The 14,363-nt window shown below is 38.3% G+C and overlaps 7 non-coding genes across 7 annotated transcripts; all 7 read right to left on the minus strand.

The window, feature by feature from the left end:
• Positions 1–414: 414 nt before the first annotated feature.
• On the minus strand, positions 415–487 carry TRNAF-AAA (transfer RNA phenylalanine (anticodon AAA)). The gene has a single exon. It is a non-coding gene; the product is annotated as a tRNA-Phe (tRNA).
• An 8,075-nt stretch (positions 488–8,562) lies between these two features.
• On the minus strand, positions 8,563–8,635 carry TRNAF-GAA (transfer RNA phenylalanine (anticodon GAA)). Its single transcript has one exon. It is a non-coding gene; the product is annotated as a tRNA-Phe (tRNA).
• A 510-nt stretch (positions 8,636–9,145) lies between these two features.
• On the minus strand, positions 9,146–9,218 carry TRNAF-GAA (transfer RNA phenylalanine (anticodon GAA)). Its single transcript has one exon. It is a non-coding gene; the product is annotated as a tRNA-Phe (tRNA).
• A 1,089-nt stretch (positions 9,219–10,307) lies between these two features.
• TRNAF-GAA (transfer RNA phenylalanine (anticodon GAA)) lies at positions 10,308–10,380 on the minus strand. Its single transcript has one exon. It is a non-coding gene; the product is annotated as a tRNA-Phe (tRNA).
• Positions 10,381–11,471: 1,091 nt separating this feature from the next.
• TRNAF-GAA (transfer RNA phenylalanine (anticodon GAA)) lies at positions 11,472–11,544 on the minus strand. The gene has a single exon. It is a non-coding gene; the product is annotated as a tRNA-Phe (tRNA).
• A 1,089-nt stretch (positions 11,545–12,633) lies between these two features.
• TRNAF-GAA (transfer RNA phenylalanine (anticodon GAA)) lies at positions 12,634–12,706 on the minus strand. Its single transcript has one exon. It is a non-coding gene; the product is annotated as a tRNA-Phe (tRNA).
• Positions 12,707–13,745: 1,039 nt separating this feature from the next.
• On the minus strand, positions 13,746–13,818 carry TRNAF-GAA (transfer RNA phenylalanine (anticodon GAA)). Its single transcript has one exon. It is a non-coding gene; the product is annotated as a tRNA-Phe (tRNA).
• Positions 13,819–14,363: the final 545 nt, after the last annotated feature.

A 14,363-nucleotide genomic window follows, 5' to 3' on the forward strand; every position in this document is an offset into this window, starting at 1 on the left:
TTTAAGGAGTCCTGTATCCTTCCCCAGTTAACTGGTGCAATGGGTAAATAGCATTTTTGGGGTCCAGGTTAGGTAGTTGTTTTTTTAACTCTGAATGGACTAGCACTATATTACCCAGATATATTTGGCATGAGTAGGTAAGCAATGTCATCTGACTACTGACATCTGTGTTCAAGGGGAAGTGGAATGTGATGCAGACAAGAGTTTACTTTACAAAAAAGGACGAAATGGAAAACATTCATAGTCAAACCTGAAGGCAAGATAGGTGGAAGAAAGTTTAAAAGGAGGACAGAAAGCCAAGTCTATGTTGAATTGATCATTTTGTAGATCAGTTGATAAAAATGTTGATAGAGAAAAAAGTACTACAGCTGATTCCAAGACCTATTTTGTTAGAAGCAAGGAACCTCTCAACTGTGCCGAAACCCGGGATTGAACCAGGGACCTTTAGATCTTTAGTCTAACGCTCTCCCAATTTAGCTATTTCGGCCTGCTTATAGCTGTGGTCTTCATACTTTAATTTAAACCATTTAACAAAATAGATGCAGGACCTGGATTTTTAACCTAATATGGTGAGATATGTTTTAAGGAGTCCTGTATCATTCCGCAATTAACTGGTGCAATGGGTAAATAGCATTTTTGGGATCCAGGTTAGGTAGTTGTTTTTTTAACTCTGAATGGACTAGCACTATATTACCCAGATATATTTGGCATGAGTAGGTAAGCAATGTCATCTGACTACTGACATCTGTGTTCAAGGGGAAGTGGAAGGTAATGCAGACAAGAGTTTACTTTACAAAAAAAGCATGAAATGGGAAATATTCATTGTCAAACCTGAAGGTAAGAGAGGTGGAAGCAAGTTTAGAAGGAGGATATAAAGCAAAGTCTATGTTAAATTGATTGTGTTGTAGATCAGTTGGAAAAAATTTGATGAATAGAGAAAAAGTACTACAGCTGATTCCAAGACCTATTTTGTTAGAAGCAAGGAACCTCTCAACTGTGCCGAAACCCGGGATTGAACCAGGGACCTTTAGATCTTCAGTCTAACGCTCTCCAAACTGAGCTATTTCGGCCTTCTCATAGCTGTGGTCTTCATACTTTAATTTGAACCATTTAACAAAATAGATGCAGGACCTGGATTTTTAACCTCATATGGTAGAGATATGTTTTAAGGAGTCCTGTATCATTCCCCAGTTAACTGGTGCAATGGGTAAATAGCATTTTTGGGATCCAGGTTAGGTAGTTGTTTTTTTAACTCTGAATGGACTAGCACTATATTACCTAGATATATTTGGCATGAGTAGGTAAGCAATGTCATCTGACTACTGACATCTGTGTTCAAGGGGAAGTGGAATGTGATGCAGACCAGAGTTTACTTTACAAAAAAGGACGAAATGGGAAACATTCATTGTCAAACCTGAAGGCAAGATAGGTGGAAGAAAGTTTAAAAAGAGGACAGAAAGCAAAGTCTATGTTGAATTGATCATTTTGTAGATCAGTTGATAAAAATGTTGATAGAGAAAAAAGTACTACAGCTTATTCCAAGACCTATTTTGTTAGAAGCAAGGAACCTCTCAACTGTGCCGAAACCCGGGATTGAACCAGGGACCTTTAGATCTTCAGTCTAACGCTCTCCCAACTGAGCTATTGCAGCCTGCTTATAGCTGTGGTCTTCATACTTTAATTTAAACCATTTAACAAAATAGATGCAGGACCTGGATTTTTAACCTCATATGGTAGAGGTATGTTTTAAGGAGTCCTGTATCATTCCGCAATTAACTGGTGCAATGGGCAAATAGCAGTTTTGGGATCCAGGTTAGGTAGTTGTTTTTTTAACTCTGAATGAACTAGCACTATATTACCCAGATATATTTGGCATGAGTAGGTAAGCAATGTCATCTGACTACTGACATCTGTATTCAAGGGGAGGTGGAAGGTAATGCAGACAAGAGTTTACTTTACAAAAAAGCATGAAATGGGAAATATTCATTGTCAAACCTGAAGGTAAGAGAGGTGGAAGCAAGTTTAGAAGGAGGACATAAAGCAAAGTCTATGTTAAATTGATTGTGTTGTAGATCAGTTGGAAAAAATTTGATGAATAGAGAAAAAGTACTACAGCTGATTCCAAGACCTATTTTGTTAGAAGCAAGGAACCTCTCAACTGTGCCGAAACCCGGGATTGAACCAGGGACCTTTAGATCTTCAGTCTAACGCTGTCCCAACTGAGCTATTTCGGCCTGCTTATAGCTGTGGTCTTCATACTTTAATTTAAACCATTTAACAAAATAGATGCAGGACCTGGATTTTTAACCTCATATTGTAGAGATATGTTTTAAGGAGTCCTGTATCATTCCCCAGTTAACTGGTGCAATGGGTAAATAGCATTTTTGGGATCCAGGTTAGGTAGTTGTTTTTTTAACTCTGAATGGACTAGCACTATATTACCTAGATATATTTGGCATGAGTAGGTAAGCAATGTCATCTGACTACTGACATCTGTGTTCAAGGGGAAGTGGAATGTGATGCAGACCAGAGTTTACTTTACAAAAAAGGACGAAATGGGAAACATTCATTGTCAAACCTGAAGGCAAGATAGGTGGAAGAAAGTTTAAAAAGACGACAGAAAGCAAAGTCTATGTTGAATTGATCATTTTGTAGATCAGTTGATAAAAATGTTACTAGAGAAAAAAGTACTACAGCTTATTCCAAGACCTATTTTGTTAGAAGCAAGGAACCTCTCAAGTGTGCCGAAACCCGGGAATGAACCAGGGACCTTTAGATCTTCAGTCTAACGCTCTCCCAACTGAGCTATTGCAGCCTGCTTATAGCTGTGGTCTTCATACTTTAATTTAAACCATTTAACAAAATAGATGCAGGACCTGGATTTTTAACCTCATATGGTAGAGGTATGTTTTAAGGAGTCCTGTATCATTCCGCAATTAACTGGTGCAATGGGCAAATAGCAGTTTTGGGATCCAGGTTAGGTAGTTGTTTTTTTAACTCTGAATGAACTAGCACTATATTACCCAGATATATTTGGCATGAGTAGGTAAGCAATGTCATCTGACTACTGACATCTGTATTCAAGGGGAGGTGGAAGGTAATGCAGACAAGAGTTTACTTTACAAAAAAAGCATGAAATGGGAAATATTCATTGTCAAACCTGAAGGTAAGAGAGGTGGAAGCAAGTTTAGAAGGAGGACATAAAGCAAAGTCTATGTTAAATTGATTGTGTTGTAGATCAGTTGGAAAAAATTTGATGAATAGAGAAAAAGTACTACAGCTGATTCCAAGACCTATTTTGTTAGAAGCAAGGAACCTCTCAACTGTGCCGAAACCCGGGATTGAACCAGGGACCTTTAGATCTTCAGTCTAACGCTGTCCCAACTGAGCTATTTCGGCCTGCTTATAGCTGTGGTCTTCATACTTTAATTTAAACCATTTAACAAAGTAGATGCAGGACCTGGATTTTTAACCTCATATGGTAGAGATATGTTTTAAGGAGTCCTGTATCATTCCCCAGTTAACTGGTGCAATGGGTAAATAGCATTTTTGGGATCCAGGTTAGGTAGTTGTTTTTTTAACTCTGAATGGACTAGCACTATATTACCTAGATATATTTGGCATGAGTAGGTAAGCAATGTCATCTGACTACTGACATCTGTGTTCAAGGGGAAGTGGAATGTGATGCAGACAAGAGTTTACTTTACAAAAAAGGACGATATGGGAAACATTCATTGTCAAACCTGAAGGCAAGATAGGTGGAAGAAAGTTTAAAAGGAGGACAGAAAGCAAAGTCTATGTTGAATTGATCATTTTGTAGATAAGTTGATAAAAATGTTGATAGAGAGAAAAGTACTACAGCTGATTCCAAGACCTATTTTGTTAGAAGCAAGGAACCTCTCAACTGTGCCGAAACCCGGGATGGAACCAGGGACCTTTAGATCTTCAGTCTAACGCTCTCCCAACTGAGCTATTGCGGCCTGCTTATAGCTGTGGTCTACATACTTTAATTTAAACTATTTAACAAAATAGATGCAGGACCTGGATTTTTAACCTCATATGGTAGAGATATGTTTTAAGGAGTCCTGTATCATTCCCCAGTTAACTGGTGCAATGGGTAAATAGCATTTTTGGGATCCAGGTTAGGTAGTTGTTTTTTTAACTCTGAATGGACTAGCACTATATTACCCAGATATATTTGGCATGAGTAGGTAAGCAATGTCATCTGACTACTGACATCTGTGTTCAAGGGGAAGTGGAATGTGATGCAGACAAGAGTTTACTTTACAAAAAAGGACGAAATGGAAAACATTCATAGTCAAACCTGAAGGCAAGATAGGTGGAAGAAAGTTTAAAAGGAGGACAGAAAGCAAAGTCTATGTTGAATTGATCATTTTGTAGATCAGTTGATAAAAATGTTAATAGAGAAAAAAGTACTACAGCTGATTCCAAGACCTATTTTGTTAGAAGCAAGGAACCTCTCAACTGTGCCGAAACCCAGGATTGAACCAGGGACCTTTAGATCTTCAGTCTAACGCTCTCCCAACTGAGCTATTTCGGCCTTCTGATAGCTGGGGTCTTCATACTTTAATTTGAACCATTTAACAAAATAGATGCAGGACCTGGATTTTTAACCTCATATGGTAGAGATATGTTTTAAGGAGTCCTGTATCATTCCCCAGTTAACTGGTGCAATGGGTAAATAGCATTTTTGGGATCCAGGTTAGGTAGTTGTTTTTTTAACTCTGAATGGACTAGCACTATATTACCCAGATATATTTGGCATGAGTAGGTAAGCAATGTCATCTGACTACTGACATCTGTGTTCAAGGGGAAGTGGAATGTGATGCAGACAAGAGCTTACTTTACAAAAAAGGACGAAATGGAAAACATTCATAGTCAAACCTGAAGGCAAGGTAGGTGGAAGAAAGTTTAAAAGGAGGACAGAAAGCAAAGTCTATGTTGAATTGATCATTTTGTAGATCAGTTGATAAAAATGTTGATAGAGAAAAAAGTACTACAGCTGATTCCAAGACCTATTTTGTTAGAAGCAAGGAACCTCTCAACTGTGCCGAAACCCGGGATTGAACCAGGGACCTTTAGATCTTCAGTCTAACGCTCTCCCAACTTAGCTATTTCGGCCTGCTTACAGCTGTGGTCTTCATACTTTAATTTAAACCATTTAACAAAATAGATGCAGGACCTGGATTTTTAACCTCATATGGTGAGATATGTTTTAAGGAGTCCTGTATCATTCCGCAATTAACTGGTGCAGTGGGTAAATAGCATTTTTGGGATCCAGGTTAGGTAGTTGTTTTTTTAACTCTGAATGGACTAGCACTATATTACCCAGATATATTTGGCATGAGTAGGTAAGCAATGTCATCTGACTACTGACATCTGTGTTCAAGGGGAAGTGGAAGGTAATGCAGACAAGAGTTTACTTTACAAAAAAGCATGAAATGGGAAATATTCATTGTCAAACCTGAAGGTAAGAGAGGTGGAAGCAAGTTTAGAAGGAGGATATAAAGCAAAGTCTATGTTAAATTGATTGTGTTGTAGATCAGTTGGAAAAAATTTGATGAGTAGAGAAAAAGTTCTACAGCTGATTCCAAGACCTATTTTGTTAGAAGCAAGGAACCTCTCAACTGTGCCGAAACCCGGGATTGAACCAGGGACCTTTAGATCTTCAGTCTAACGCTCTCCAAACTGAGCTATTTCGGCCTTCTCCTAGCTGTGGTCTTCATACTTTAATTTGAACCATTTAACAAAATAGATGCAGGACCTGGATTTTTAACCTCATATGGTAGAGATATGTTTTAAGGAGTCCTGTACCATTCCCCAGTTAACTGGTGCAATGGGTAAATAGTATTTTTGGGATCCAGGTTAGGTAGTTGTTTTTTTAACTCTGAATGGACTAGCACTATATTACCTAGATATATTTGGCATGAGTAGGTAAGCAATGTCATCTGACTACTGACATCTGTGTTCAAGGGGAAGTGGAATGTGATGCAGACAAGAGTTTACTTTACAAAAAAGGACGAAATGGGAAACATTCATTGTCAAACCTGAAGGCAAGATAGGTGGAAGAAAGTTTAAAAAGAGGACAGAAAGCAAAGTCTATGTTGAATTGATCATTTTGTAGATCAGTTGATAAAAATGTTGATAGAGAAAAAAGTACTACAGCTTATTCCAAGACCTATTTTGTTAGAAGCAAGGAACCTCTCAACTGTGCCGAAACCCGGGATTGAACCAGGGACCTTTAGATCTTCAGTCTAACGCTCTCCCAACTGAGCTATTGCGGCCTGCTTATAGCTGTGGTCTTCATACTTTAATTTAAAACATTTAACAAAATAGATGCAGGACCTGGATTTTTAACCTCATATGGTAGAGATATGTTTTAAGGAGTCCTGTATCATTCCGCAATTAACTGGTGCAATGGGCAAATAGCAGTTTTGGGATCCAGGTTAGGTAGTTGTTTTTTTAACTCTGAATGGACTAGCACTATATTACCCAGATATATTTGGCATGAGTAGGTAAGCAATGTCATCTGACTACTGACATCTGTATTCAAGGGGAGGTGGAAGGTAATGCAGACAAGAGTTTACTTTACAAAAAAGCATGAAATGGGAAATATTCATTGTCAAACCTGAAGGTAAGAGAGGTGGAAGCAAGTTTAGAAGGAGGACATAAAGCAAAGTCTATGTTAAATTGATTGTGTTGTAGATCAGTTGGAAAAAATTTGATGAATAGAGAAAAAGTACTACAGCTGATTCCAAGACCTACTTTGTTAGAAGCAAGGAACCTCTCAACTGTGCCCAAACCCGGGATTGAACCAGGGACCTTTAGATCTTCAGTCTAACGCTCTCCCAGCTGAGCAATTTCGGCCTGCTTATAGCTGTGGTCTTCATACTTTAATTTAAACCATTTAACAAAATAGATGCAGGACCTGGATTTTTAACCTCATATGGTAGAGATATGTTTTAAGGAGTCCTGTATCATTCCCCAGTTAACTGGTGCAATGGGTAAATAGCATTTTTGGGATCCAGGTTAGGTAGTTGTTTTTTTAACTCTGAATGGACTAGCACTATATTACCTAGATATATTTGGCATGAGTAGGTAAGCAATGTCATCTGACTACTGACATCTGTGTTCAAGGGGAAGTGGAATGTGATGCAGACAAGAGTTTACTTTACAAAAAAGGACGAAATGGGAAACATTCATTGTCAAACCTGAAGGCAAGGTAGGTCGAAGAAAGTTTAAAAGGAGGACAGAAAGCAAAGTCTATGTTGAATTGATCATTTTGTACATCAGTTGATAAAAATGTTGATAGAGAAAAAAGTACTACAGCTGATTCCAAGACCTATTTTGTTAGAAGCAAGGAACCTCTCAACTGTGCCGAAACCCAGGATGGAACCAGGGACCTTTAGATCTAGAGTCTAACGCTGTCCCAACTGAGCTATAGCGGCCTGCTTATAGCTGTGGTCTTCATACTCTAATTTAAACCATTTAACAAAATAGATGCAGGACCTGGATTTTTAACCTCATATGGTAGAGATATGTTTTAAGGAGTCCTGTATCATTCCGCAATTAACTGGTGCAATGGGCAAATAGCATTTTTGGGATCCAGGTTAGGTAGTTGTTTTTTTAACTCTGAATGGGCTAGCACTATATTACCCAGATATATTTGGCATGAGTAGGTAAGCAATGTCATCTGACTACTGACATCTGTGTTCAAGGGGAAGTGGAAGGTAATGCAGACAAGAGTTTACTTTACAAAAAAGCATGAAATGGGAAATATTCATTGTCAAACCTGAAGGTAAGAGAGGTGGAAGCAAGTTTAGAAGGAGGACATAAAGCAAAGTCTATGTTAAATTGATTGTGTTGTAGATCAGTTGCAAAAAATTTGATGAATAGAGAAAAAGTACTACAGCTGATTCCAAGACAGATTTTGTTAGAAGCAAGGAACCTCCCAACTGTGCCGAAACCTGGGATTGAACCAGGGACCTTTAGATCTTCAGTCTAACGCTCTCCCAACTGAGCTATTTCAGCATTCTGATAGCTGTGGTCTTCATACTTTAATTTGAGCCATTTAACAAAATAGATGCAGGACCTGGATTTTTAACCTCATATGGTAGAGATATGTTTTAAGGAGTCCTGTATCATTCCGCAATTAACTGGTGCAATGGGCAAATAGCAGTTTTGGGATCCAGGTTAGGTAGTTGTTTTTTTAACTCTGAATGGACTAGCACTATATTACCCAGATATATTTGGCATGAGTAGGTAAGCAATGTCATCTGACTACTGACATCTGTATTCAAGGGGAGGTGGAAGGTAATGCAGACAAGAGTTTACTTTACAAAAAAGCATGAAATGGGAAATATTCATTGTCAAACCTGAAGGTAAGAGAGGTGGAAGCAAGTTTAGAAGGAGGACATAAAGCAAAGTCTATGTTAAATTGATAGTGTTGTAGATCAGTTGGAAAAAATTTGATGAATAGAGAAAAAGTACTACAGCTGATTCCAAGACCTATTTTGTTAGAAGCAAGGAACCTCTCAACTGTGCCGAAACCCGGGATTGAACCAGGGACCTTTAGATCTTCAGTCTAACGCTCTCCCAACTGAGCTATTTCGGCCTGCTTATAGCTGTGGTCTTCATACTTTAATTTAAACCATTTAACAAAATAGATGCAGGACCTGTATTTTTAACCTCATATGGTAGAGATATGTTTTAAGGAGACCTGTATCATTCCACAATTAACTGGTACAATGGGTAAATAGCATTTTTTGGATCCAGGTTAGGTAGTTGTTTTTTTAACTCTGAATGGACTAGCACTATATTATCCAGATATATTTGGCATGAGTAGGTAAGCAATGTCATCTGACTACTGCCATCTGTGTTCAAGGGGAAGTGGAAGGTAATGCAGACAAGAGTTTACTTTACAAAAAAGCATGAAATGGGAAATATTCATTGTCAAACCTGAAGGTAAGAGAGGTGGAAGCAAGTTTAGAAGGAGGACATAAAGCAAAGTCTATGTTAAATTGATTGTGTTGTAGATCAGTTGGAAAAAATTTGATGAATAGAGAAAAAGTACTACAGCTGATTCCAAGACCTATTTTGTTAGAAGCAAGGAACGTCTCAACTGTGCCGAAACCCGGGATTGAACCAGGGACCTTTAGATCTTCAGTCTAACGCTCTCCCAATTGAGCTATTTCGGCCTTCTGATAGCTGGGGTCTTCATACTTTAATTTGAACCATTTAACAAAATAGATGCAGGACCTGGATTTTTAACCTCATATGGTAGAGATATGTTTTAAGGAGTCCTGTATCATTCCCCAGTTAACTGGTGCAATGGGTAAATAGCATTTTTGGGATCCAGGTTAGGTAGTTGTTTTTTTAACTCTGAATGGACTAGCACTATATTACGCAGATATATTTGGCATGAGTAGGTAAGCAATGGCATCTGACTACTGACATCTGTGTTCAAGGGGAAGTGGAATGTGATGCAGACAAGAGTTTACTTTACAAAAAAGGACGAAATGGAAAACATTCATAGTCAAACCGGAAGGCAAGATAGGTGGAAGAAAGTTTAAAAGGAGGACAGAAAGCAAAGTCTATGTTGAATTGATCATTTTGTAGATCAGTTGATAAAAATGTTAATAGAGAAAAAGTACTACAGCTGATTCCAAGACCTATTTTGTTAGAAGCAAGGAACCTCTCAACTGTGCCGAAACCCGGGATTGAACCAGGGACCTTTAGATCTTCAGTCTAACACTCTCCCAACTGAGCTATTTCGGCCTGCTTATAGCTGTGGTCTTCATACTTTAATTTAAACCATTTAACAAAACAGATGCAGGACCTGGATTTTTAACCTCATATGGTGAGATATGTTTTAAGGAGTCCTGTATCATTCCGCAATTAACTGGTGCAATGGGTAAATAGCATTTTTGGGATCCAGGTTAGGTAGTTGTTTTTTTAACTCTGAATGGACTAGCACTATATTACCCAGATATATTTGGCATGAGTAGGTAAGCAATGTCATCTGACTACTGACATCTGTGTTCAGGGGGAAGTGGAAGGTAATGCAGACAAGAGTTTACTTTACAAAAAAGCATGAAATGGGAAATATTCATTGTCAAACCTGAAGGTAAGAGAGGTGGAAGCAAGTTTAGAAGGAGGATATAAAGCAAAGTCTATGTTAAATTGATTGTGTTGTAGATCAGTTGGAAAAAATTTGATGAATAGAGAAAAAGTACTACAGCTGATTCCAAGACCTATTTTGTTAGAAGCAAGGAACCTCTCAACTGTGCCGAAACCCGGGATTGAACCAGGGACCTTTAGATCTTCAGTCTAACGCTCTCCCAACTGAGCTATTTCGGCCTTCTGATAGCTGTGGTCTTCATACTTTAATTTGAACCATTTAACAAAATAGATGCAGGACCTGGATGTTCAACCTCATATGGTAGAGATATGTTTTAAGGAGTCCTGTATCATTCCCCAGTTAACTGGTGCAATGGGTAAATAGCATTTTTGGGATCCAGGTTAGGTAGTTGTTTTTTTAACTCTGAATGGACTAGCACTATATTATCCAGATATATTTGGCATGAGTAGGTAAGCAATGTCATCTGACTACTGACATCTGTGTTCAAGGGGAAGTGGAAGGTAATGCAGACAAGAGTTTACTTTACAAAAAAGCATGAAATGGGAAATATTCATTGTCAAACCTGAAGATAAGAGAGGTGGAAGCAAGTTTAGAAGGAGGACATAAAGCAAAGTCTATGTTAAATTGATTGTGTTGTAGATCAGTTGGAAAAAATTTGATGAATAGAGAAAAAGTACTACAGCTGATTCCAAGACCTATTTTGTTAGAAGCAAGGAACGTCTCAACTGTGCCGAAACCCGGGATTGAACCAGGGACCTTTAGATCTTCAGTCTAACGCTCTCCCAACTGAGCTATTTCGGTCTTCTGATAGCTGGGGTCTTCATACTTTAATTTGAACCATTTAACAAAATAGATGCAGGACCTGGATTTTTAACCTCATATGGTAGAGATATGTTTTAAGGAGTCCTGTATCATTCCCCAGTTAACTGGTGCAATGGGTAAATAGCATTTTTGGGATCCAGGTTAGGTAGTTGTTTTTTTAACTCTGAATGGACTAGCACAATATTACCCAGATATATTTGGCATGAGTAGGTAAGCAATGTCATCTGACTACTGACATCTGTGTTCAAGGGGAAGTGGAATGTGATGCAGACAAGAGTTTACTTTACAAAAAAGGACGAAATGGAAAACATTCATAGTCAAACCGGAAGGCAAGATAGGTGGAAGAAAGTTTAAAAGGAGGACAGAAAGCAAAGTCTATGTTGAATTGATCATTTTGTAGATCAGTTGATAAAAATGTTGATAGAGAAAAAAGTACTACAGCTGATTCCAAGACCTATTTTGTTAGAAGCAAGGAACCTCTCAACTGTGCCGAAACCCGGGATTGAACCAGGGACCTTTAGATCTTCAGTCTAACGCTCTACCAACTGAGCTATTTCGGCCTGCTTATCGCTGTGGTCTTCATACTTTAATTTAAACCATTTAACAAAACAGATGCAGGACCTGGATTTTTAACCTCATATGGTGAGATATGTTTTAAGGAGTCCTGTATCATTCCGCAATTAACTGGTGCAATGGGTAAATAGCATTTTTGGGATCCAGGTTAGGTAGTTGTTTTTTTAACTCTGAATGGACTAGCACTATATTACCCAGATATATTTGGCATGAGTAAGTAAGCAATGTCAGCTGACTACTGACATCTGTGTTCAAGGGGAAGTGGAAGGTAATGCAGACAAGAGTTTACTTTACAAAAAAGCATGAAATGGGAAATATTCATTGTCAAACCTGAAGGTAAGAGAGGTGGAAGCAAGTTTAGAAGGAGGACATAAAGCAAAGTCTATGTTAAATTGATTGTGTTGTAGATCAGTTGGAAAAAATTTGATGAATAGAGAAAAAGAACTACAGCTGATCCCAAGACCTATTTTGTTAGAAGCAAGGAACCTCTCAACTGTGCCGAAACCCGGGATTGAACCAGGGACCTTTAGATCTTCAGTCTAACGCTCACCCAACTGAGCTATTTCGGCCTTCTGATAGCTGGGGTCTTCATACTTTAATTTAAACCATTTAACAAAATAGATGCAGGACCTAGATTTTTAACCTCATATGGTAGGTTATGTTTTAAGGAGTCCTGTATCATTCCCCAGTTAACTGGTGCAATGGGTAAATAGCATTTTTGGGATCCAGGTTAGGTAGTTGTTTTTTTAACTCTGAATGGACTAGCACTATATTACCCAGATATATTTGGCATGAGTAGGTAAGCAATGTCATCTGACTACTGACATCTGTGTTCAAGGGGAAGTGGAATGTGATGCAGACAAGAGTTTACTTTACAAAAAAGGACGAAATGGAAAACATTCATAGTCAAACCTGAAGGCAAGATAGGTGGAAGAAAGTTTAAAAGGAGGACAGAAAGCAAAGTCTATGTTGAATTGATCATTTTGTAGATCAGTTGATAAAAATGTTGATAGAGAAAAAAGTACTACAGCTGATTCCAAGACCTATTTTGTTAGAAGCAAGGAACCTCTCAACTGTGCCGAAACCCGGGATTGAACCAGGGACCTTTAGATCTTCAGTCTAACGCTCTCCCAACTGAGCTATTTCGGCCTTCTGATAGCTGGGGTCTTCATACTTTAATTTGAACCATTTAACAAAATAGATGCAGGACCTGGATTTTTAACCTCATATGGTAGAGATGTGTTTTAAGGAGTCCTGTATCATTCCCCAGTTAACTGGTGCAATGGGTAAATAGCATTTTTGGGATCCAGGTTAGGTACTTGTTTTTTTAACTCTGAATGGACTAGCACTATATTACCCAGATATATTTGGCATGAGTAGGTAAGCAATGTCATCTGACTACTGACATCTGTGTTCAAGGGGAAGTGGAATGTGATGCAGACAAGAGTTTACTTTACAAAAAAGGACGAAATGGAAAACATTCATAGTCAAACCTGAAGGCAAGATAGGTGGAAGAAAGTTTAAAAGGAGGACAGAAAGCAAAGTCTATGTTGAATTGATCATTTTGTAGATCAGTTGATAAAAATGTTGATAGAGAAAAAAGTACTACAGCTGATTCCAAGACCTATTTTGTTAGAAGCAAGGAACCTCTCAACTGTGCCGAAACCCGGGATTGAACCAGGGACCTTTAGATCTTCAGTCTAACGCTCTCCCAACTTAGCTATTTCGGCCTGCTTATAGCTGTGGTCTTCATACTTTAATTTAAACCATTTAACAAAATAGATGCAGGACCTCGATTTTTAACCTCATATGGTGAGATATGTTTTAAGGAGTCCTGTATCATTCCGCAATTAACTGGTGCAATGGGTAAATAGCATTTTTGGGATCCAGATATATTTGGCATGAGTAGGTAAGCAATGTCATCTGACTACTGACATCTGTATTCAAGGGGAGGTCGAAGGTAATGCAGACAAGAGTTTACTTTACAAAAAAGCATGAAATGGGAAATATTCATTGTCAAACCTGAAGGTAAGAGAGGTGGAAGCAAGTTTAGATGGAGGACATAAAGCAAAGTCTATGTTAAATTGATTGTGTTGTAGATCAGTTGGAAAAAATTTGATGAATAGAGAAAAAGTACTACAGCTGATTCCAAGACCTATTTTGTTAGAAGCAAGGAACCTCTCAACTGTGCCGAAACCCGGGATTGAACCAGGGACCTTTAGATCTTCAGTCTAACGCTCTCCCAACTGAGCTATTTCGGCCTGCTTATAGCTGTGGTCTTCATACTTTAATTTAAACCATTTAACAAAATATATGCAGGACCTGGATTTTTAACCTCGTATGGTAGAGATATGTTTTAAGGAGACCTGTATCATTCCGCAATTAACTGGTGCAATGGGTAAATAGCATTTTTTGGATCCAGGTTAGGTAGTTGTTTTTTTAACTCTGAATGGACTAGCACTATATTACCCAGATATATTTGGCATGAGTAGGTAAGCAATGTCATCTGACTACTGACATCTGTGTTCAAGGGGAAGTGGAAGGTAATGCAGACAAGAGTTTACTTTACAAAAAAGCATGAAATGGGAAATATTCATTGTCAAACCTGAAGGTAAGAGAGGTGGAAGCAAGTTTAGAAGGAGGACATAAGCAAAGTCTATGTTAAATTGATTGTGTTGTAGATCAGTTGGAAAAAATTTGATGAATAGAGAAAAAGAACTACAGCTGATCCCAAGACCTATTTTGTTAGAAGCAAGGAACCTCTCAACTGTGCCAAAACCCAGGATTGAACCAGGGACCTTTAGAT

This window comes from Lissotriton vulgaris, chromosome 8 (genome assembly GCF_964263255.1).
Source record: "Lissotriton vulgaris chromosome 8, aLisVul1.2, whole genome shotgun sequence".
Classification (NCBI taxonomy): Eukaryota; Metazoa; Chordata; class Amphibia; order Caudata; family Salamandridae; genus Lissotriton; species Lissotriton vulgaris.